Source organism: Lactuca serriola, chromosome 9 (assembly GCF_051521515.1).
Source record: "Lactuca serriola cultivar US96UC23 chromosome 9, Lser_US96UC23_V15, whole genome shotgun sequence".
Classification (NCBI taxonomy): Eukaryota; Viridiplantae; Streptophyta; class Magnoliopsida; order Asterales; family Asteraceae; genus Lactuca; species Lactuca serriola.
This window is the reverse complement of record NC_136416.1, coordinates 161,128,908-161,155,087: the sequence shown is the minus strand read 5'-3', so window position 1 is coordinate 161,155,087 and position 26,180 is coordinate 161,128,908. Positions and strand designations below refer to the sequence as shown.

The 26,180-nt window shown below is 35.8% G+C and overlaps 1 pseudogene; it reads right to left on the bottom strand.

The window, feature by feature from the left end:
* Window positions 1–7,153: 7,153 nt before the first annotated feature.
* Window positions 7,154–8,167, bottom strand: LOC145076219 (putative long-chain-alcohol O-fatty-acyltransferase 5 pseudogene; annotated as a pseudogene).
* Between the last annotated feature and the right edge of the window lie 18,013 nt (window positions 8,168–26,180).

Genomic DNA, 26,180 nt, shown 5'->3' with positions numbered 1-26,180 from the left:
TCCCAGTCGCATTAGAGCTCTCAAAAAGAGGGGTATATCTGGAAACATTAACTTGCCTCATGTGCAATGAATATGAAGAAGTCACTGATCACGTCCTTGTGGATTGCCCTTATTCTAGGATGGTCTTTGAAGGAGTATTAAAATGGTGTAATGTGAATACAAAATCTTTTCACACAGTGAAGGACGTTGTGGACTTTGTTTCTCAGTGGGGGTTGTGCTGAAAATAGAGAAAGCTACTCTTGACAATCTACTATGGAACAATATGGAGTATTTGGAAATCAAGGAATGAAAGAGTTTTCAAGAAACACCGATTACCACCAGATAAAGTCAATGATATTGTCAAGTCAGTGACTTATCTCTAGGTGAAAAACAGGGGAAAAATAAGCGGTTGAATTGGGCAACATGGTCCCAATGCCCATTATCTTATTGAATCATCCACTTTAAGTTTTCTTATCTTTGTTTTCTTTTTCTACTTTTTTTATTCTCCTTTTTACCGTTGATTCTTGTATGCCACTAACTGTGGCTTGATTATTTTTCTCCTGTCTATTAATATATTTTATTTGCCGGTTCCAAAAAAAAGGTAATTCAATGGATTTTTATTAAATGATTTGTGTAATGGTTTGTGTGTTTTCTACATTCATAAATTGTTTTTTTCTATAGTGATGTAAATATGATAACTCTCTTTTCGTTTTTTTGATTTTGTAAATTGTATGGGTGTTTACAAATTCAATGGTTCTTAAGTTAATGATGTGTGTAACTGCTTGTGTGTTTTATGCATTCATAAAACAATGTGTGTAACAGGTTGTGTGTTTTCTGCATTTATAAACCAATTTTTTTCTTCTAAACTAATGTAAATATGATAACTTACAACGTAATACTTTTGATTAAGAATAATTGTTGCTTAATTACATGTTTGATCTAGATACATTAAGTCCATATCTTAGCATTATTTGTTTAAGAGTTGGGACATTTTTTTGTCGTGTTACTGTTTGGTAAATTAATCTAGTGTGGCACTTTGGCATTGTATGATTAGAATGTGCTTGTTGTTCTTGTCCGATTTATTTACATTATTAGTTTTTAGCATCAGTTGTTTAGTGCATTTATTTCTATCGTTTACTTGGTTTAGTTGCTTTCTGGCCAAAAGTTATAATTACAAATATTTGTTGTCTATCGAGTTAGTACAAATACTGTATCTGGGTCTTTTGTAAAGTGGGTGTTTATGTGGTTCATGTTGCTTGTGAACTTCTAAGTACAATTTCTTACAAGTATGACAATTTTTAGATGATCTTATGCTAAAGTTAGTATGAAAAATGGTGTTGTATGCTAGTTTTGCTTTCTATCGTCTATACAAGATAACTAATTTAAACGATATTACTACCAAATTTGTATGATTATATTTCATGTTTTACGTACTTGGTTAAATTGTGGCCTTTTCTTTATGTTGAATTAAGTGTTGGAATTTGTCTTACTTCTTCGTATGTTGTAATAATTGTATGTTTGTGTTGAAATGAGTCCAAAATTAAGTTGCATGCTATTTAATCCAATAATTTTCAATACTATTTTGTTCAAATATGCAATCAGAACTCTTATCATTTCTCTATTATTTTGTGTGTGTGTGTGTGTATATATATATATATATATATATATATATATATATATATATATATATATATATATATATATATTTGAACCTAGCTCTATATAGGGTTAGGTTATTTTGTTTCTAATAACTATTGTGCGCCGGAATGCACAGACCTGGACCATCGGATGGAATACAATCAATGGTCATGATCAGAGGGTCTATGATAGTACAATAGGGTAACATGTACCATATAATCATACAAATTTCAGCATAAGGACATTTTAGTCAATTGAGACAAATTTAAAAAAAGGAGAAATCGAGATTTATGGGATAATTAATGATTTTGATCTAAAAAATATGATTTTTTTTTTTTCAAATTAATTCAATTTCAAATGTAATTTGTAAACATAAACCGATTTTATTCTATCAGAATGACAGAAAGTCAACAATAAACTAGTAAATATATTTGCGGTTTTTATTCTTGCAAAATATGGTTTCATTCAAGATACTTTCTATATTAAACATGTTTAAAGAATTATACAACATATTATCAAGAATAACATTTTCTAAGGAATACAGATTTTATTCTTTAAGAATCACTATTACATTCATCCGTAAAGAATAAGACTATAAACAATTGTTACATGCATTCTAAAAAAATCATGACAAATAATGGTTCGAGGATTACATTTATTCTTAAAGATTAAAACTAAAAATAGTTAGAAAAGAAAAAAAACATCAAAATATAACAAAAACATTAATCCATTCCGAAAGAATAGTATTGTTAAGAAACCATTTATAAATTCTGACAGAATACATTCTGCTATAATGAACTATTGTTCTCCATGTTTTCTTCATTTTCCACATTAATAACAACCTCTTCAAAACCTAAATTCACAAAGAAAACATAATCAACTTTCAGATATTAAAAATTTTAGTGCATTAAATAGAATAAAACAATAAATTCTGATAGAATGTGATATAACTATAATTTCTTCAAACCAACATCAACAATCATCCCTAAACTTGCAATGTAATTTATTCTGAGAGAATGTAATATTTAGGATGTCATTCTATAAGAATCGAGACCAATAACAAGAATGTATACCATTTCTTTTATGACATAATTGGTTACAAGATTCTATTCTAACAAAATTAGAATTCGATATTCCATTCTAGTAAAATGTTGTAAGGTACATATGTACCCTGTTTTGCTGGAAGGGGGTCAACAACTGCATTAAGATATTTGATGTATACCTTCAAAATGTATAAAAATCGTTCTTTATATTTATATGTATATGAAAATTGAATTAAAGTAAAAGAGTGATGAAGAGTAAATAGAAATGGACAAAAATTTCTTTCAGCCATTTCAGCGAACAGTTGGCAGGCAAGGATTGCTACACAAATAATGAAAGAAAAAAAAACTAGAAATACCAATAATCTTGCAAAATTGATAGGTTAGATGAAGCTTACATGTAATCGATGCTAGGCGACTGCTAGCTCGAGGTCTCTCCAGAATCGCCAATAACAGTGAAAAGGGAGTGGTAACGATTGTTGTAGATGGCAGGTGGTTTGAGTTGTTGTTGATCGGTAAGAATGGTGAGGAAAAAGTGGTTCTTGGTGGTGTTCGACGGACAACAGCAGCAACACCACCACCCCTCAGTGGTGGTTTTTCACAGTAGTGAAACACAAAGAAAAAGGAACATGACTCTAGCTGAGTCTTCATGGTTGATCGATTACGAAAAAGGAATCAAAAAAAGTTTATATATACGGCGGTGGTGCTTGATACCTGCTGTAGTGACAGTAACACTCCAACTGAGTGTTTGGAATTGTTAAGAATTGAAGAAATTAAAAGATGGAGGTCGGCGAAGAGAGGAAGTGGGTAGCAGTGATGGTGATGGTGTTGATGCCAATGATGAACATGTTTGACCACACACATGACTAGGTCAAATATATTTTCTTTATTTCCTTAATTGCAAGATTTCAATTAAATGATTTCCTTAATTAAAAGTACAAAAGGTCAAAAATACCCTTTAATGATTTATTGTTTCTTGAATTCTCATTGGTTCATTTAGGCACACAATAGTTGCTAGAAACATTTGAACCTAGCTTTCTCTCTCTCTCTCTCTCTCTCTATATATATATATATATATATATATATATATATATATATATATATATATATATATTGGTTATGTTCTCCTATGTTGACACATTCTCAATATGATTAATTCATAGTATCCTACTTTCTTGGTTCATTGTATTTCAATATTGTGTGTTTGTAGTTTATTGTTTTGTGGGAAAATTTCATACATATCCTTAGAAATTTTTAATATTACTTTTATATCCTTATAAAAATTAAAATTAAGTATATATCCGTTTCAAATTATAAAACTCATACTCATATCCAATGTCATAATTTTTTTAGAATTAAGTCAATTTAAGATTAAAAAACCTATTTAAAATTCAAAATTTTATATCATATTACTAAAATACCCGCTCAAATTAAAGATTAGGATTAAACCTGATTAAACTTTAAAAACCTTCAATTTACTTCTATACTCTTCTTCTCCGGGATGTACATTTTCTCTTCTTCTCCACACCGCTTCTTTTTATTCCAAGGTACAAAACTTGCACTTCTTTCCCCTTTTCATTGCAAGTTGCATAAATTATCTTCCATATTTCGTGGTTTACTAGAATAAGCAGAAAGCAGTAGAAAGAAAGATCTAGGGCATTCACAATGCGTTGAACTCCATAGATTTCAATAGATTTTCACATCATTTTTCTACATTCTATACAACTTAATCAATTTTTTCCTACAATGCATTGAACTCTACAAAGTTCAATAGAAAGTTATAAAAGCTAATTGATAGTATGTATTTAAGATCAGAAAACTTTCCTTTTTTCCCATTGAAGAGTTCAATGATCATTGAACTCCAAATCCATTGAATGCCGATGTGACATCTCACTTTGGTAGAGTTTCATCCATTGAATGACAACTAGACTTGCCACCTCATTTAACCCTCCTATTGAACTCACCATTTTAAGAATGTAACAAAGGATGAAATTGCCAAAGCCATATCTTCAATCGAAATAATTAAGAGGCCATTGATTGTATTCGACAAAGGGGCAACCATAGCTAAAGCTGAAGATGAACTCAAGAACCTAGTTGAAAAAACTAGAATCCCATTCTTGCCAACTCCAGAAGTTTGTTACCCGATTCCCATGACCCAGCTATAACAGTTGCTCGATCACTTGCAACTGGTAAATGTGATGACACCATAATTATAGGTGCTAGATTGCACTTTGCAGAGCCTCCAAAGTGGTCGAAAGATGTTAAATTTTAATTTCATCTTAATTGACATAGATGAAGAAGAGATTAAACTTTGAAACCCCTATTTAGGTCTAATTGGGGACGCAAAAGGATTCTTAAAGTATTGAATAATGAGATCAAAGAAGACACGTTTTTTTGGGCCGAACTCGTCCTTGGATTGAAGCTAGACCTGGCAATTTCAAACACAAAGACACGAATCTGTAAGAGACACGACACGACACGAATACATCTTAAAAATTGAGATACAACATATTTCTCATCGTGTAATCGTATCGTGTCAAATTCGTGGCTGACATGTTTTCATGACACGGATACACGAATTGTCAGGTCTAATTGAAGCCATAACCAATAAGGTTACAAAAAATGTGTCAAGAATGGAGGTACAGTCATCCAAAGATGTTGTCCACTTTCATTTCTTTACTCCAATAAGGATCATCAGAGATGATAATCTCTTTAGCTTGTGATGAAGAGGGAAAATAACAAGTCTGTATATTGCGATGAAAAGAAATAATAAGCTTGAGAATATGAGAAAAGTGTCGTCCAGAGAGAATAAGAGGGTAAAGTTTTTTTAAATTTAATTACGGTTAATCTTAATTTTTTTATTTAAGAGGGTATTTTAGTAATATGATATAAAAATTTGAATTTTAAATAATTTTTTAATATTAAATTGATTTGATCCTAATAAAATTAAAATTATGAGATTGTATATAAATGTGATTTTTATAATTTCAAAAGGATATATATGTATTTTTAATTTTTATAAGGAGATAGAAGTAATATTATAAGTTTTTAAGGATATAAAAGAAATTTTCCCTTGTTTTTATTAACTCTTATGTATAATTTCCATAACCATTAAAAAACATGGACCCTTTATGTAAACTAGTTTTCCATATACGAAATTCTTGTTTGGTTAGTACTAAAAAAGAAAAAAAGAAGAGAAAGGGAAATAATTTAATTCCATTTCCATTCCATCGATTCTCTTTTTAGGAAATGGGGAGGATAATCTGCCGAGAAAAAAAAAAGCGGAGAATTGATTCCGAACTTCACGATCTTAACTTCGAACCTGGTGTGCTACCTATTTTCGTTCACGATTATCTTATCTCCATAGAAATCGATTTATTTATCACTACTGCTTCTCGAATTCACGCTGCAGAAGAGATCGACAGCTTCAATAGCGATTTCTTTGTGGTCGATTGTGCAAACCCAATTTCTAATCTGGTTCAAATCGGAGGAGGCACACGGTCAATGTCTGATCGAAATTGACATATATTGATCATTTTTTAATTTAAACAAAACCATTTTGGTTATTTCTGTTTCTTTGCAATCTTCTGAATTCGACTGCTTACATTTTTGCTTCAGTACTGATGGATGTTGCCACTTGAGGTGCTCTTGAAACAGGAAATCATGTTGGTAGATTAATACTCTAGATTAGGCTGTACAATATTAATTAGGTTGAACAATATTGGTTTTGATTGTTCTTGTTGTATGATGTCGTTACTAATTGTGGATCAATGGTGTAATTTTGTTAGTGGGATAAAGAACAAACAGTTGTGTACATCAATTTGTATCTTGTTCTAACTTTTTATTATATGCGAAACAAGAAATTACGGTCGCCAAGAAAAATCAAAATTAGATGCAAAACCCGCTACTGAAATTGAAATTGAAATGATTTTCAAGAACATTTCTCCGGTGAATTCTCTAATCGAATCAATTCTTTTTCTTTTATTTTCATTCTCTATTGCAATTCTATCTTTTAGTACCAAACACCCCCTTACTGTGGTAGTTTTTTGTATATTCATTTTTATATTTCATTATATATTATATCATATTTTTTTCATTTATTTACACAAAAAATGTCTCACGTGTCTTAAAAAAATGATTCATATATTTTTTTTTATTCAACCGTTATAAAGTTACTTCAAAATCATAACTCTTTAAATTAATAACTTTATAAATAATTAATTAGTTATTATGATTTTTAATGTGATATAATAATAAAAAAGGAAAGTTTTGATTGTAGGCCACAAACGATAGGACACCATGCGACGAAGATCAGGTAACGTGTATATATATGTACCACAAAATTTGACTCTTTATCTTTTTGAAAAAGTTCATGCATAACTACGCAAGAAAATCATTTTATTATGGATACCTACACCGCTAGCTGTGGTGGTGGTGGTGGTGGTGGAGGAGGAGGAGGAGGAGGTGGACCGTTATTGCTTGGAATACGTCACAACTCACCACCGCAGCATCACTTTATCAACTATACTTTTCAAATAATCGGCAAAAAGTTTAAACTCCTGTAGCACTTTCACGTCTGCACCACCGTCGATCAACGGCGGAAAAAACAACCAAAAGCTCGTCACCACCACAAACCCCACCGTTAACAGCCGTGAAACAATCTCCGGCAATTCAAATTTTCCTGCTAACGCTCTCTTCACCAATAGTTCCACGACGACACATATACCATGGAGCACAAAAAACGACGTCATTTCCCATGTTGGAATCACACGCATCACGTAGTAAAACAGTAATTCATGCATCAGACCGGAGACCACGAAGGTGGCGATCAACGCCGGAAGTGAAGCCCATTCCTTGCCGGAAAACACAGACTTCACGGGTTTGTATACTGTGTGACGCAGGATGTTTGTTACCATGAGGTTCCATCTCCGTCCCCAAAAATCCTGCAGTGATGTCGCCAAGTACGGCTCGTCCGATGGCGGCTCAAGCTCCACTCCGACCACCGCCCATATCACGGCGTTAGAAACAAAGACCAGAATATCAACCAGTAGAAAAACTAGTGCACAGTAGATGCCTAATATAATATGTTGATTCAGTTTTTCTTTGTTTTTATACACAAAACTGATCAGTATGGGGGAAATTAAGGTCTCTATCCATAAATTGAACGGCGATTTCTTTTTGAGTTTGAAGGAATCTGATCTCAATTTGACTGGTAGAGAAGCGATGGTGATAAAGCGGATGAAGGATTTAGAGGGATAAAGTGGGCCTTGATCGAAAGCAAAGAGGAGGAGCTTGAAATTGGCGAGCCAGGTAATGAAGAGGGTGGCAACGGCGGTGGTGAAGGCGGAGGAGAAGAGGAGGGGTACAATTGCTAGAAGGCAGAAGATGGGTATGAGGGAGATGAGCCTGTAAATACCTTTGGGAAGCTTTGAAGATATGAAATAAGAGTAAGATAGAGCAGCAACAGTGGTGGAGAAGAAGATCAAAGTATTGGTATCACCTTCTGCCATTGATGAACACAAGAAACGCACCCAATAAAAGGTGACAATAATAAACTACTAAAATCAGCAAGAGTCATGTTTTTATCGGGAAAACTTTTATTTGTATCCAATTACCCATACCACAATCACTTTTATCAATAAATTATCATAGCTATCACCTCCAATAAATTCATCTTTTAAGGTGTTAGGCTGGTGGGACCACGGACTCGCATGCCGAGCTTCGTTTGGTCGGCGGAAATTTTCTGCACCAATGAAAAACAAAAAAATGGTCCTTCATTGTCAATTTTATGTGTTTTTGGTTAAAAACGAAAAATTGATATACTATTGGTCCAAAATTAGATATTTCTATTGTTTTTGGTCCCTATCTACTTAAAAAGACCATTATGTCCTTATAATTTGTTTTTCCATTTTTTATTATCTATTTTTATTCAAAATAAAAAAAAAACCCACCACCATTCCCCCCTCTCTCTTTCTCTCTCTCTCTCTCTCTCTCTCTATATATATATATATATATATATATATATATATATATATATATATATATAGATCCGTTAAGAAATTTTTTTTGGTAGGAAGGTAAGAAGTTTTTTTCCTATATATTTTTTTGACGAACAAAAGAAATGAATCGCTAGATGATTCATTTGTAAGAAGATTCACAAGAAAAAATTCCCAAAAAAACATCTTTACGATTCATTATTAAGTAAATTAAGAAAAAAAATTCACTTTTGTGACAATTTTAGTGAATAACAACAAAATCATTGTATAAATGAATCATCGAGATGTTTTTTTGAGAATTTTTTCTTGTGAATCATCTTACAAATGAATCATCTAATGATTCATTTGTAGAAAAAAAACTTCTTACCTTCCTACCAAAAATTTACTTCTTATTTGATCTTGACTATATATATATATATATATATATATATATATATATATATATATATATATATATATATATATATATATATATATATATATATATATATATATATATATGGGATAGAGAATATACATTACAGCCCCACCTAAGCTTAGGTACTAAACCTCTAAAATATGTCGTTTTATCATACTAAATATACCCGGTTTGGTTTCACTTGGTAAATATACCATCCTCCATAACATTTCTTTCTTTCATTATCGTTTTACCCATCTCTGTTTTCTTTCTTCAATTATCATTTATTGCTTCACCCAAGTGAATATTACTAAACCCTAAACCTAAACCCTAAACCCCAAATTTAAACCCTAAACACTAAACCTAAACCCTAAACCTAAAATCTAAACCATAAACCCTAAACCTAAAACCTAAACCCTAAACCTAAACCATAAACCTTAAACATAAACCCTAAACCCTAAACCTTACTGTGTCGATCTTGAATTTACATCTTGAAATATTAATCGTGAATCCTTTAACCGTAATCTTTATATAATAAAACAATTTATTTTCAAAAGGTTTAGTACCTAAGCTTAGGTGGAGCTGTAATGTATATTCCCTTTTCCCATATATATATATATATATATATATATATATATATATATATATATATACATATCTTCATCTGGGTTCTTTAACTTCGTCTTCTTAAACACACACACACACATACACAAACTACACAAAATTATGAAGATCCTCATCGATTGAGAAAAAGAAATACGAATGGGAACAGCATCAAGGTCGATCGATGGTCCAGTGGTCCATCTCTTGTGCTCTTCTGTCTCAGAAGGATGCCAAGGAAGAGGGCTCGGTGTGGCTAAGGGTTTCGAAGGGAAGAAGGCCAGAAAAGAATTCAGACGAGAAGCACGACTTTGCAGGTGGTTCAGTGGTGTTTACTTTGATGAGAGAAGAAGAGATGTGCGAGAGGTGAGGTTGTTGTCTCGATGGCTCACTAAAGCACCACTACAGTGGAAAGTGAACCGGGTGGTGATGGCTGAAGATAACGACGACAACAACTAGGGTGGTGGCATCGGGTGGTGATGGCAGAGCTGTGATGGCAGTGGGTGGCTCCGCCGCTTCCTTTCTCTTCTGTTAGGTAGCTTGACGAGGAACAAATAGCAGCAGCGGTGTTGGGGTGTTTGATGGTGGTGGATCATGACAGGGGGAGGCAGAGGAGTTGCCACAGTCGACTGTGGTGGCTTTCTTCGTCGGAGAAGTGAGAAACAAGGGAGAGAGATGAGTTGGAGATGAAAGGGAGGTCGGGGAAGGGAATTTGACGACATCAGCTGTGGTGGGTGGTGGTGGTTTGCATTGGCGATGGGTGGCAGTCGACTTTTGGTTTTCTTGCTTGCTCTAGCGATTCACGACGAGGAAGGGGAAGTAGCGGCCGGTGGGAGGTGTTGGTTGTTTATGGTGGAGCAAGGTGGCCAAAAGGATCATTGAGGTGGGCCGTAGAGTGGTGTAGCTTCTTCCTGCTCGTTTTCCAGCACTACAATGGAAGAGATGAGGGGTCGGTATTTGAAGAGATGGGTAAAAAGATCATGAGAGAAAGAGAGAGGGGGGTTTATTTTGTTTTTGTTTTTAATTTTATTATAAGAATAAGAAAATAAATAAAAGAAATTAAAATATAATTATTTAAGAGCATATTAGTCATTTTAGGTGGGATGTGAACCGAAAACACAAGAAAATACAACCATAGGGACCAAAACCACACAAGGTATCTAAAATTGGACGAGTGGTACATCAATATTTTGTTTTGGACCAAAACTACTGAATTTTGCCAAACATATGGACTATTTTTGCAATTTTGTCAAAAGAAAAGGTGATTGGAGGAATTGAACTTCTTTTGCACTTCACAATTGGTCAAATGACTATTTTTCATTTAAAAAAAAGATTCAAAAAATCTCATTTTTTTAACATATATAAATACCTTTACATACCATATTTCACCCCACTTCACATTTTTTTTTACTCAAACAATATACTTCCTCCGTCCTAAAATTATTATCAACAGACAAAAAACACACAGATTAAGGAAAACATTAATTATTATTAACTTTATACAATAAAATAAAAGTTTTGTCTTTATTTTGCATTTAATGTTTTATTAAATGCTTAGTTGGTTAAGTAATAACGAGGGAGTATTTTGGTAAAAATGTTATTTATTTTTAGCAGTAGACTATTATTTTGGGACAAACTAAAAAGAAAAGATTGACTATAATTTTGAGACGGATGGAGTAATTTTTATGAAAAAATGACTTCTTCTTCCAACCCAAAAGCTCAAAAAAAATACCAAAAGAAACACCAAAAACACAAATTCAATCTCATATTTTTCACGAAATTTGGTTCAAAGTCAAAGTGATCGACCTATTTATTCACCTCTAAATTTACACTTTGATGGTGTTTACTACCCATTTCAAGCCCGAAATCAACATCAATACCAAAACCAACCTCAATTTCAAAGATAATTTTAATTTCAAAACCAACTACAAATAAACTTTTCATCCCAAGTCTCATCCCAAATGGAAAATGACTTTAACCCATTTGATGATCTTTCTGACTCCCCAATGAATTTCAAAACCCAATTCCAAACCCAAGGGGAACCCGAAGTCGTCCCTAAAACAGAATCGGAACCGAAGAAAATCAACCACAATTAAAAAAAAAAAAAAAAAAAAGTGGAAGGGCGGCTCCAAAAAATGGACATTGGCGGAAGAAAAAGCGTTAGCTCATGTGTGGGTGGATATTTCTGAAGATCCGATGCTCAGAAACAACCAAGATTGTCCAATTTTTTCCAAAAAATTACATGGTGTTTTCTCATGGCGATGAATCTTGGAGAGTACCAGAAAAAAATACCAAATTTATTCGAAGTGGAGAAATATGAACAAAATGGTGACGGAGTTTAATGGGGTGTTTTCGAGTGTCAAACGACAATGGCAAAGTGGTGCAAACGACGAAACTATTTTCTAAACAGCTCTTGAAGTGTACCATAATAAAAAATGTGCCAATTTCAAATTTCTACATGTTTGAAATATTTTGAAATTGTAAAAAAGATGGCAAGAGGTTGACGTTTCTGTAACCTTTATGGGTGCTTCTTCTAAAAGAACCAAATATCCAAATCGATGCATACTCAATCGTCCGATGTGAATGTCGGGATTTACCTCAATGAGGAAGAGTCTTTTAAGCTTCCAAGAGTCACTCATTCCATGAGAAGAGACCGGGGCAAGTAAAATGGAAAAGCGGTGGCAAGTGGTTTGAGTGATATCGACCAACTAACAACAAAAATGGACAACTTAAAGTCGTCCTTGGAACAATATTTGACGGTCACACAAGAGAAAGAAAAAACCGCGCCATGGCGATCTTAACAAGAGACACTTGCGCTCTCACCGAACTTGAAAAAGAAATGACGGTAAAAGCAAAAGAGGAGGTCGCGAAAAAAATACAACATCCAGGTTTTGTTATTTAAATTTCTATGTTGTTTTTTGTGGTTTCTAGGTTCGTGATTTGAAATTCTATTTTTTCTTGTTGTAATTTATTTTCTAGTTTAATAAAATTTTAGTAGTTAAAAAAATAGTATGTTCGAAATTTTTATGTGTAAGAATGGGTCAAAACCAGAAGCCTTGAGGATGAACTCCATATAGTGGGAAAAGGCTATGGATGACAAGTTGAATAGACTGCAGCACATTAAGATGTTTAAAGTTAAGGATGAGATAGATGGCGGTAAAACTTGCAATGGAAGATTGACTGTCAAAGAAATACAACAGAAGGGAAAGGACGATTCTCTAGTTGCAAAGATGACTACAATTACTTCTATGATGAATGCAGTGGCCTCTGAAAATCTCCATCTAGAGCACCTAGATGTGAATATAATTAATCTCCTTTATGATAACTTGGAAGGATACATCTTGAAGGCACGGACAAAAAGTGCTCTTACAGCTGGTAAGAAAAATATGGTGTTCAAGAAGAAAGAAAACATGTATGGCATGAAGCAAACTTCTAAGAAGTAGTACTTAAAGTTTGATAACTTCATGAAGAGGAGTGGGTTTAAAAGACGTGAGGTTGATCACGGTTGTTACTTGAAAAAGTTAAGCTCCTCATACATCAACCTCGTATTAAATATTGATATGTGTTGATTGCTGGTTCCAACACGTAGAAGATCAATGAGCTTAAGAAGTGGTTGACCAGAGAGTTCAAGAGAATGAACCAAGGGGCTACTAAGCTAAAGAAAGTCCTTTGTATGGAGAACATAGCAGATGAATGTATTAAGGTGTTTACCACTGAAAAGTTGAAGCGAAGCATGGCTTCAGCTGCCCTTCCAAGATTTTAAGGATAAGAGTTGGCGTAGAGAGGGAAAGAGATTGAGAGAATGATGAAGACTTTGAATGGCAGATGAAGTTGTTCAAGCCTTCAAGTGGGAGATTGTTGAGGTATGAAGTCTTGTCCGACATGGATCACTTAGAATGAAGTGGAGCACTTGGATGAAGCATTTGGAGCACTTAGAACTCAATGGAGCACTTGGGGTTCATGGAGCATGTGACAAAGGAACATATCATCTGAGAAAGGAATGGATCGTCAGACAAAGGAATGGATAAGGTGCCAAAGGAAGAGATCGTACAGAAGGGGGTTTAGAGCACCAGGAAGAGGTTTGGAACACTTAGGAGTGATGCGGAGCAACAAGGGTACCTTCTTGCGCCATCTACTGAAGCCTTGGGCCAAGAAGTATGTTGTTGCACCAATGGCACTCCTTCTTGCGCCAAGATACTGTTGGATTAGTGTCTAAGCCCATAACTATAATTGGTATGTATTTGACCCGATTTGGCATGGTCCATTTAGGTTGCACTTCACCGGAACAATATATATGGATAGTCTTTTGAGAATAGTATGTTTATGATTTATATTAATATATTATAAGTTCTAATATATTAATATGGAATCATATTATTTAATTAGTATTGATCAATAATTAATTTAGAATTAATTTAGTGATCAAAAGGAACTAACTAAATATGGACTCTTATATATATATATATATATATATATATATATATATATATATATATATATATAGTATGGGCCAAGTTCATTTAGGTTGGACTAAGCTTGCATGGATAGTCCATGGAGTTTTTAACCCATGGATCCTATGGAAATGAAAGGGCATGAGTATTAGGGTTTACATGGATGAAACCCTAATCCTCCATACTATATAAGGAGGTCTTTGGCACAAGAAACGGCACTAGTGTGTGTGTAAACAAGAGTGGGCAAATTTCTAGTGTGTTTACTATTCTCTCAAGTTTTCCAAGGTGGTTTTGGTGACTTGTGATTCCACTTGAGGCTTCCACACTATTGGGGTTAAGCTCTTAAAGTTCAAGACTTCAAGCTTCTTTAAAAGGTATGTCTTCTAGCTTGTTTATATTACCCAAGTATCAAAGATTGTATGCTAGTTAGGGTAATACCTTAGAAAGTTCAAGTTTGCATGTATAATAGAGAAAACATAGATCCAAGATATTTAGGGTTGAATGTACACCATATGAGTGTTAGAATGCTCAAAACCCTTCAATGGTATTAGAGCCTAGGCTTGTTTTTAATTATACTTGATGCAAATTGCTAAAAAATGCTGAAAAATTCGATTTTCTGTTGTTCTGGACAATGGACTCGCCGAGTCCACTGATGGACTCGCCGAGTTCATGCATAAAGTCATCCAACTCGTCGAGTTGGTTCACGCACTCGACGAGTTGGACCCCCAAACAGCATATTTTTGAGGTTTTTTTACTGGAATTGGACTAGGAACATTACCTTAAGCTGTTTTTGAACTTGTAAACCTGTTTTTGATGTGGTAACGTTCATGCTAATCCAATTTCATAGATAATTGTCAATAGATTCATGTTTTGTATTAGTTTAATGGTTAGGCTAATTACATGAAAAGTGTTTGATTTAAATTATCTTGTTATTATGAGTTGATTTAGATTACTAGAAAAGTTATGTGATAATATGTTTTCAATCCAAATTAATCTAAAAGTTGTTCATAATATGTATTTTTGTAACTTGTCCTCAAGTTATATGAAAAGTCACATTTATGATTATTAAAACTCGTAAGATTTCCATAAGTTATGAAAATGGAGAGCCTCATTTTTAAATGTTTTAAAGTCTTCCATAACGTGTCCTCAAGTTATGGAATTTGAAGAGTTTTTTCATTAAAACTACTTTAAACTCATAAGTTATGGAATTGAATAGTTTTTGAATTGTTCAAAACTTGCCCTCAAGTTTTGGAATTTGTAAAGTTTCACACACTTTAATTCCAAACCCTAGAATTTTAAAAGTTAAAATTCAACCCTTATACTTTATAGTATTATAAGTTAATATATATATATATACATATATATATATATATACATATATATATATATATATATATATATATATATATATATATATATATATATATATATATAAGATCAAGTCAGTCTTACCGTTAGTAGGCCTCATTCATGAAGTCGGTCTATAAGGGGGGGTATAAGGTTGTTGCCTATAAAATGGCAACTTAATGGGTGTCCACTCTCACCCACCGCTTCCTTGACTGGTGGAGGGTTGTTAGCCGAACGGGTAGGACAAGGACTATAATTTTCACTCCCTTCACCTCCTCTAATTATTCTCCCTAACCTGCAAGTTCTTGAATAGTTCAAGGTCACTCAAGCCCTATTGGCAAGCAATGTCTATGTGTGGTCACATCTTGGAGGTGAAGTCACATATTGACAATCTGGGAGAGTTGGGTGTCAAAGTCTTCAGAAAGTTGGTTGTGCAATCACTTTCTAAGTTACATAGTGAGTTTCTTTGGGACTACTATGTAACAGGCTATGACATGACCCTTGATGATCTTATCTATTTGTTTGGTGTTGTTGAATCAAAAATGATTTGGAGCTCTGGTAAAGCAAATTTGATTAGTAGATCAACTTCCCAAACTACAATGGACATTTTCAATTGGTGACATTAGATATCCAGAAAAGCTTTCTCTTCCCAATGGAAAGGGATCGACCATAGTCAACTCGGTTGACCAAATGGTAAAGAGAAAGGCAAGTCTGAGATAGTCCAATGTACCATTCCTAAAGGGTCCATATGGTTCTATTGCCAAAGGAAGGGGCATTGGTTGCGAAGCTGCCCTAACTACCTAAAAGATCTGAGAGAAGGTCTAGTCAAAAAGTTTGACTCTGCTTTAGGTAAGTCTACTATCTAACTCAATTAAGTTCCTATTTAGAGATTCTTAATACATTTTGATGTATGGCAGGATCAAGCAAAGGGAAGGAAACTTAAAGAAGAGTATGTTGAATCTGATCGCGAAGATGGATTTCAATCGCATGGTTCGATGATCGGATTCTTGAGCTACTACTTAGGAGTTATGATAGATTGCTAGAAAATATTTAATAGCATAGTTTTCATTTAAGTTGCATTGTAAGGAAAAGGTTTTTCCGCATTTTATAAATAAATAAAATTTTGTTTTATTTTATTATATCTCCTTGCAATGGCATTTATGAAAAACTGATGTTTGTATGTTTCTAGCAATAATGGAAATATGAATTTGATTCTTTCTTTTGTGGTAGTGTCTAAAATTGACCAAACAAGGAAAGATTCTCATCATCTAAGTTTTCCATTGGACCGAAACTTGGAATCATGCAAGTTGTATAGTATGATGAATGAGAACTTTCAACTTTGGAAAATTAATACTAATTCCTTGTTCACATGTATATGTGAGTCAAGTGAAGGACAAAGGGATCGGGTACACTTGGTTGTGCGATGGTCAGGTCCACCATAAAGATCGATAAGGTTATTCGTCATGATTTACTAAAAGTTAGTAAATATGGTTACACTTACAAGTTTAAGTGTAATTCTGGTACATTGGAAAGTTTTTTGTGTATGGCAGGACGAATGAGAAGAATTAAATTACACAGAAAGATAAAAGTTTCTCAAATCTGAAAAGATGGGAGAGTACTTTAGTATCATATTTTGTGATCATCTTAATGATTTAGAAATCATATCACAGTTAGTCCTCTAAGGACATCTTAGTGCATTCTTATGACTAAGAAGAGGAATCTTGAATTGTTGAAATGGTTAAATCAAGAAGACGAGTCATACTTCGTTCCAAAACAATTCTTAGGGTCACACTCCAAGATTGTAACTTCAGTGACATATCTTAAAGAAAGGTTTATAACACTTGTCAAATGTAATAGTAAAATGTGACCTACTCTTGTACATTTGAAATTGGTAAGTTGTGATGTTTTAGATAAAACAAAGACCAACTAAGGCCAATTGTGTGAAGTGTTTGTCTTGACAAAGAATCCGCACTATCTCTTGAATATTTGGCAAGTGAGTCTTATATGTCAAGAGGACAGTGGGAGTCTTAAAGATCTTGAAAAAGCTTCAAGATCTAATCAAGAATAAAAACCTTTAGTTTATCACTAGCACACGACGTGAGGTTTATAACCTATCGTGTTGACATATTCCTATTTCTGTGCCCAATCCAGTTAATGTTGGCTTTGCATATGAGCTCTGAGAGTTCTCAATTGGTTGCATAACAACTTGGAAGCAATGGTAGGCCCTTGTACTGCCAGGTGGCAAGAAGTTAAGACTGCACAAGCTCAATCCATATGAGTTTGGATTTGTCACTAACCTTGTCTTGTGATTATGGTTTTGAAAAATTCACATGGATAGGAAAACATACACCATAAAATCTAAGTGTCATAAGGTTTCTCTCTGATTCATGAAAATGATGGTGAGGAAACGATTTCACTAAGTAGATTTTTGGTAGATAGAAAGTGTGATATTTGCATTCTAAAGTCGTCAGTGGAGCGTGTGTGGTTAACCGGCACACTAACATGGACTTGTGAGGAATGAAAAAGATCTAAACAATTGAGACTGTGATTACGACATCCCTTTTCATAGTTCTGAAATTTTTTAGACACACATGTGTGCTATCTAAGGAAAGGTGTATGATTGTGATAAAGTTTTTTCAAAGCATCTCGTATCAGAAATCTGAACTTTGGTAAGAAAGTCAATAAAGTATTGATTTCTAGAAGTCCATCTGATTTCAGAGTACATGTCAAAGCTAGTGGGAGCATAAGTGTTATGCTAATAATCATCATGTTAGTGGTAGCATGATAATTGTGATAAGTGTTGCAAGTTAACAATATTAATTATAGAAAACAAAAGTTTCAATTGGAAATAAGTTGGTTTGTTATAATTAAGGGAGGAAATTATACTTCATTTCAAATCCAAAAGTTTAGATCATGAAATTTTAATCAAATTTAGTCAAGAATATATATGAATGTTATGTTGGAATGGTTCAACATAAGGAAATTCTATATATGGTAACATTATTTGTGTTCTAAAAATCGATTGTGATTATGACATCCCTTTTTCATAATCTGAACTATGAGAACATGGCAAATTGAAATAGAAATATTATAGCAAAAGACTGGTCTAGTATGATGTCTTTATGTGAGACATCATGAATCGTGTCCCATATGCTTCGGATATAGGATCGATTGCATGTGCTATAATATTCTTCTGTTCTAATTTTTTTCAAAACTCCTAGAGCATTAAGAGGGAAAAAGTACTAGAACTGGATATGACTAATTTGATTTAGCAATTGTCGAGGACAATCTAAGGTTTATCAAAGATTGGTTGCTCAGGGAAAGTTGGAAGTATAGTGTTAATTTTGGAAGAACCGAACATATTCTGTAAAGAGGTATCTCTTGTTCAGGAGTGATAGTCAAAATGGGAATATGGAAATGTTCCCATAGGCGGAAGTTATTCACTAAATCTGTGTAAGATTAAGAAACTTAATGCAAGAATGATGTTCAAAGAAATGTACTTTGAATATGAGAGTTTGTTTCCATGGATTTGATCTCCATTGGAATACTCTGTAATGTCTGTTGACAAGTCTTTGTGACTTTGTGCATAATAATTACAAGAGGATCAATGCATATAAGTTTAGAATCTAACAGATTTAGGTAAATGGTAGGAATTTGGAATTCTTGCATTTGCGGTAAGAATTTGGGATTGTGAAATGAGAATCATTGGAATTATGTTCAATCGTTCTATTTCACAAAGTAAAGATCATAGGCAAACTTAGTGTGCATACTTGGTGTATGGCATAACTAATGTTTAGACAAACATAATGTGCATACTTGGTGTATGACATGACTAGTGTTTAGCAAACATAGTATACATGCTTGGAGCATGGGACAACTATTGTCTTAATTCAAGTATAAAGTTGATAGTTTGAAACAATATGCAATGAATAATGTGTAATCAATATGGTGATAAATAAAAGGTGTTCTATTTATATTCATAAGTTCTGAGACCATATTGGATTTGATTATTCTTGTGTTTCACTTTGCATGTTTTGAATTCTAGAATAACTAGGTCGTTCTTCCTGAATGACTAAGTTATTCAAACCATCCACATTTGGTCATATGTTGGAAGTAGATATGAATCAAGACTGTCATGAAGCTGGTTTGTAGATGTCCAAGGTAGTGAACATGGCAAGAGTTGCTGCAACATTCATGAGTGCTCATAAGTTATGAGCATTGGATTAAACCCATGCTCATTTAACTCGCTTCATGAATTTTATCACGAATGATCATGAGACGATACTATCTTATATTCTTCAAACCTAGAGATATGAGTTGTTACCTATGAGTTGGTTATACATTGATTGTACGAAAACGCATTGGTAACTCGATGTTATAAAATGTGCCTTTGTGTATGATTCAACATGTAGTAGAACAAGCATATGAGTCGAACACTATCGCTCCCAATTCAAGGTCATAGGTGGTGTAATTAACTTCGTGTGTTTTAAGCTGTCTCGATGCGTAGGCGATGACTTTTCCTCTCTGCATGAGCACGCATCCGAGGCCTTGATTTGAAGCATCGCAGTATACCACGAAGTCATCAGTTCCTTCGGGAAGAGACAAAACTGGTGCGCTGCACAGGGCTTGTTTTAACGTCTGGAAGACGGTTTCTTGTTTATCTCCCCACTTAAATACCACACCTTTTTGAGTCAGGGTAGTGAGTGGTTTGGCGATCTTCGAGAAGTTTTGTATGAATCTTCGGTAGTAGCCGGCGAGCCCTAAAAATTGTCGAATCTCCGTCGGCGTTGTAGGTGCTGACCAGTTTTTAATAGCTTGGATTTTTGCGGGATCCACATGTATCCCCTTCTCGCTAACCACATGGCCAAGAAAATTCACTTCTCTAATCCAGAATTCGCATTTAGAGAATTTGGCGTAAAGCTTCTCGGCTCTCAGTGTTTCCAAGATCAGCCGGAGGTGTTGACGGTGCTCTTCCTCGCTTCGGGAGTAGATTAAAATATCGTCGATGAACACAATCACGAATTTGTCTAAGTAGGGTCGACACACTCGATTCATCAGGTCCATAAATACTGCCGGCGCGTTCGTTAATCCGAAGGGCATTACCACAAACTCGTAGTGCCCGTAACGAGTTCTGAACGCAGTCTTGGGAATATCTTCTTCTTGTACTCGCAGTTGATGGTAACCCGACCTCAAGTCGATTTTTGAAAAGTAGCTTGCTCCTTGGAGTTGGTCAAAGAGATCATCGATTCGGGGTAAGGGATATCGGTTCTTGATAGTGAGTTTGTTTAGCTCCCGGTAGTCTATGCACATGCGAAACGATCCGTCTTTCTTCTTTACAAACAAGACCGGTGCTCCCCAGGGTGAGAAGCTTGGCCTGATAAATCCTTTGCTTAACAGTTCATTTAACTGGCTGGAAAGTTCTTGCATTTCTGCCGGTGCTAAACGGTATGGAGCCTTAGCGACGGGGGTAGCTCCTGGGATTAAGTCGATCCGGAATTCGACTTGTCGTGCGGAGGGTACACCTGAAAGATCTTCGGGGAATACATCGGGATAGTTGCACACCTCGGGAATGTCGTTGATATCCTTCACCTCTCGTTTCGTATCTACTATGTGGGCTAGAAATGAGTGGTACTCCTTTCGGAGGTACTTTTGGGCTCTGACGCAAGAGATGACTTGCAAATTTGAACTGGGTTTGTCGCCATAGATGAAGAGGGTTTCGCCATTCGGAAAATTAAGGCGAACGGCCCTTTCGTAACATAGAATGTCGGTACAATGTGAACTTAACCAATCCATACCGATGATTATGTCAAAGCATTTTATTGTGACCGGCATCAGGTCTACTTTAAACGAATGGTTGTCTAGAGTGAGGGTACACCCTGAGTATATAACATTAGTGTGCTCTTCTTTCCCATTAGCCATTTCTACTATGTATGTATCTTTTAATGATTGAGGGGTTTGTTTTAGTAATTGTTTGAATTCATGGCTCACAAAACTCCTCTCTGCTCCACTATCAAATAGTATGCATGCATATGTGTTATTGAGGAGAAACGTACCAGAAACCACCGAGGGATCCTTGACCGCTTCTCCGTGTCCCATTGTCAGGACTCTCCCTACACCATCACCATTAAGGGTTTGTGCCTTGGGGCAGTTTCTCCTGAAATGTCCTGCTTCACCACATTCATAGCAGGTTTGGCTTGCCCCCGCATTGGCAACTTGGTTGCTTGGTCGTGCTGGCGCTCTACAGAAACGAGCGGTATGCCCTTTCTTGTCGCAGTTTTTGCAGTGCAATTCCCGACAAGCGCCCTTGTGATGGTAGTTGCACTTGTTGCACTTGGGGAGATTTCCAGCATATGGCTTCGGCGGCGCTGGAGCAGGAGCAATAGTGGCTGCACGGACAGCAACTGTCCGTTGCTTCTTTGCGGGGTCCCGCACCGGTTGTTTCTTTTTAATGTTCCAGAACTTCCTCTTGTTGTTTCCTCCTTTCGTTTGGTTGGTGGCGGCGACCATAGTGCCACGGCTGGCCCTATGATCGATAAGTTGTTGTGCCAATTCCTTGGCACTTTCAAAGGTAGTAGGTTTCGAGGCCAGAACACTGTCATGAATCTGGGATGACAGCCCCCAAAGGTATCGCTCTACCTTCTTCTCCTCCGGAGTGACCATTGCAGGGCAAAGGAGTGCTAGGTCGTTGAATCGGGCTGTATAAGCTTCGAGATCCATCCCCGACATCTTGAGATTCCATAGTTCCTCCTCGAGCTTTTGTATTTCTCCCCTCGGGTAATACTCTTTTAGCATCAACGCTTTTAAGTTCTCCCAGCCGATGGAGTTAGCCACTGCAGGCGTAAGTGACTTAACTCGGCCATTCCACCAAGTAAGAGCTTTTCTTGTGAAAGTGAATGCTGCATACTTGACTTTGCTTGCCTCGGGGCAAGCACAGATTTCGAAGACTGCTTCGGTCCTTTCGAACCATTGCATCAGCGCTATGACGCCCCCGCTCCCGTCGAAAGGATCGGGTTTGCCATTAGTGAAGTCTTTGTATGAACACTCCTTGGTGCGCCCCGTACTGTCTCCTTGATTCGAGTTAGTATTCCCGGATCCAGAACCGCCGGAACCGTTTGTACCTATTTGTGACATTGCTGCCACCACGGCTGCTGTTACTGCAGCCTGAAACATTACCGGATCAAACTCCGGAGGTGGCGGCGGAGTGGGCGGTGCTGAGTTTCCGGAAGGCCTTGGTCTTCTCCTTGGCGGCATGGTTCTGACATAAGAATATAAAAAGAAAGACTTGTCGGTAAAACTTCAACGGTGAAACGAGTCGAGCGTTACTTGTTTCATCTCAATTGTATTCTGTCCGAGTTCATTAATTTAGAAGGCAATTAATTGTCAAGTTTATGCAATTAAACTTATGAACTAATTAGTGTTGACTCCAGCAGAGCCAAGTGCTTGGTTTGTGTCAGCATCAAAAGAAATAAAATACAAACCACATTCATTGATAATTTGCTAGTACATAATATTCTTAGGAATTTGACCTCATAAAGGTCTATATTACATTAATATAAAGATCAAGTTTTGGTAGTACAAAACTCCCTTTGACTAGTGGAATCACTTAGTCGCAAGGTCAACCTATTCGCAACAAAGAGTAGCTCCAACGCATACTCGAAATCCTAGATTTATAACAAAATATAAGTAGCGCGAAAACTACTTGTGGCGTGAAGCATCTGATCCATGGTGGCCCTGGGATGAGGTCGAGGCTCCCTGAAGCTCCGCAATCCGGCGCTCAGCCGCGATCACTCTCTCCTCGAGAGCTGCGTGCCTCACCTGGTACTCCCTTACCTCCGCTCGAGCGGCAGTAAGGTCCTCGATGAGTCGGTCCAATGGATAGAAGTCCCTCTCCAAATCCCAGGTGCGTGCATCGGCGGCTGCCGTAAAAGCGCTGAGATTTCGAATCTGGTCTGCCATTTCCCTACTCTGGTTTCCCAAGTTCGTGATGTGCTGGGTCATAACGGGGAGAGCTCTGTCAGCCGGTCCCCCGTGACTGAGGTCATAATAACCTCGTTGGTCGCCATAGGGTGACCTCTGGTGCTGTTGCTGACTCCACCTCTCGATCATGGTTGCCCAACGGGGCTCAGTCCCATTGTGCCCCCAGCGGTTTGCAGGCACCCTAGCAATGTAAGGAGGGTTGAAGACTTCCTCCTCTGGCTCTTCTTCACTTTCCTCCTCATCCATGTCCACCTCGTCGTCTTCCTCTTCTTCTTCTTCTTCTTCATCTACCTCCTCTTCTTCTTCCTCGGGCTCTTCTTTGGGATCCTCTTCGGGATCCTCTTCAATCAGCTCTTCGGGCTCTTCCTCAATCCAGCCGGCATTCCCCTGGTTGGGAAAGTATGGGTCTCCTGGTAGGTGAAATCCTGCCATGACGTCTGCGCGAGAATAGAGGGGTAAGAAGCGGATAGCGGTAGATATTAATAATATTGTGACATAGCAACATACAAATACTCCTATAGTATTTTAAATGTTTAGATTTGGTTCTTATAGCACTCTTTGTAGGGTGAAGTTAGGTTGTTAGACTTGTTGCCCTCCTACGGCTATCCCCCGGTATGAGTAAGTCACTTTCCGAACTAATATAGTTGATCAGGCTATATCCTTCCCAAAACTGATTACTCATACCAAGGCATATTCGTAGCGTTCAACTCTTCTTCTTTTAGTTTATGTTCTTCTAGTTATGACACTACGCGCGTATGCAATGCATGTAGGTATACTTTTAAACAGAACTTATTTGTTTTCGAAAAGTATAACCGGTTAGAATGTTTTAAAATCAGAGACTCTTAGTCCCAAATGTGTTTATAGTTTGTATATCCTATGTTGTTTGATATACTTAATTCACTATAAACCGTGCTCTGATACCAATCTGTCACACCCCTGAACCAAGGATGGCGGAAACGTCCAGGGATGGAGGACTTCATGTGTAGTATCATAACAACAATGGTAATAGTGATGAAAGTAAACACAACCAACATATATATAATTGAAAAAGCTACATCATTGTATGTATTACATGTTTCAAATTCAATTACAATATGTTGACAAAATGTAATAAGTTTGACGCCTCGACGTCCCATCCTCAAAAGTACTTTATTACCTGTTTAGTGATTTCCTGAGAATACAAGCAGTTTGAAAAAGTGTCAACACAACGGTTGGTGAGTTCACAAGTTTTTGTATATCTTTATGAAAAAGCTCGTCAAGTAATGGCCTAGTTATTCCAGAAAAATCCGATATTTTTCTTAAAATGAATAATGTAGTTTTGTATCCAAAGACTGTAATGTATGAGTAATCTTCCTTATTTACCAAAAATAATGTATGTTTATTTCAATTTAAACGCGTAAGATATTAGTGAAACTCTCGAAATTTCTTAAATTTGTTAATATTTTCTGTGCGTGTAGTTCTAAATCTTAGGACCAAGAAAGTAACAAGTATTGTCCATACTTCAAGTTATAAACGTGGTATCACATGATGTGTAGTCATAAATACCAAAACCGAAAACGTACAGTAATGCCCGTACTTATTGAGATAAATGTGATTTCAAAATCGTCATAAAACTCGTTTAAGTTTTATAAAAGTCCCGTAAACTTTATGTATTGTTATATCCTTATGTGAGTCGCTATAATCATACTATGACTAATGAACCTGCCACGACGTTTCTCAGGCGTCGTAAAACTGAAATGACATTTGTCACCCGTAGACCTGCATGTCCAATTGTAGCTAGCAGCAAGGTGTGGGGTGTCAAACCCAATATAGATCTATATACAACTATCACGTTCTCCCTCCGGGAGACTCTGATTATAACTAACAGGATTTTATATCCCGCACTCGGACGTACGGAAAGAGGATGTCTCACAATTTAGGTTAACAAGTTTTCAAGTTGTATGCGGGAGTGTAAAATTCTTCTGTATGAATGTACCCTTCTCGTACGTGTGTGTTATGTGATGTATCATAAACTATACCTATTATAGTTTATCCAAAATGTTTGTAATATGTAAGAACTCTTTTATGAAAAAGCGAAAGGATTATGAAATCCATTAAACTATGCTTTTTATAGTTTAGATATGTATGCGTGTTCTAAATGATTGAGTAATCTTATCGTGGATGACATATTTTCAGTTTATGATGATAAAATTTACAACGTATCACATTCAATACTTAGAACTTGACATTATACACTTTGCTCAACATAATACAAAGTGTTATAAAGATTACAAGCTGTTAACAAATTTTCAGCCTTTCTACACTGTTTTTGAAAATTCATAGAAAAATCATACGAAGTCGAAAACTAAATACGTAAATTTTGGGAGTTCCCAAAATGTGTCTAGTTTACTCATAATTTTTACCATGATTTTTAATGACCTGCAACTTAGGTAAAAAAGTCCATTATCACAGACTGGTCCGGATTGGTGTTTGAAATGATAGGCAGTTTTGTAAAAATCACCACAAATTGTAGAAAAATCGTATGGAGATGTGCAAGTAGTAATTTTAAAGCTAAGAAGTGGAACTACATGCACCTAAAACAGTTTTGAAAACTAAAATGTTTAAGGTGTCCAAAACAGTCCGTGAATGGAGTCCAACTTTTCTGATGAAAGCTGTTAGAAGGATTTAGATATATTCTTGGTGTTTTGGCTTGTATTCCCCCCCTAAAAACTTGAGAAAACATGAAAATACAGGGGTATGAACTCACCTTGTGTGA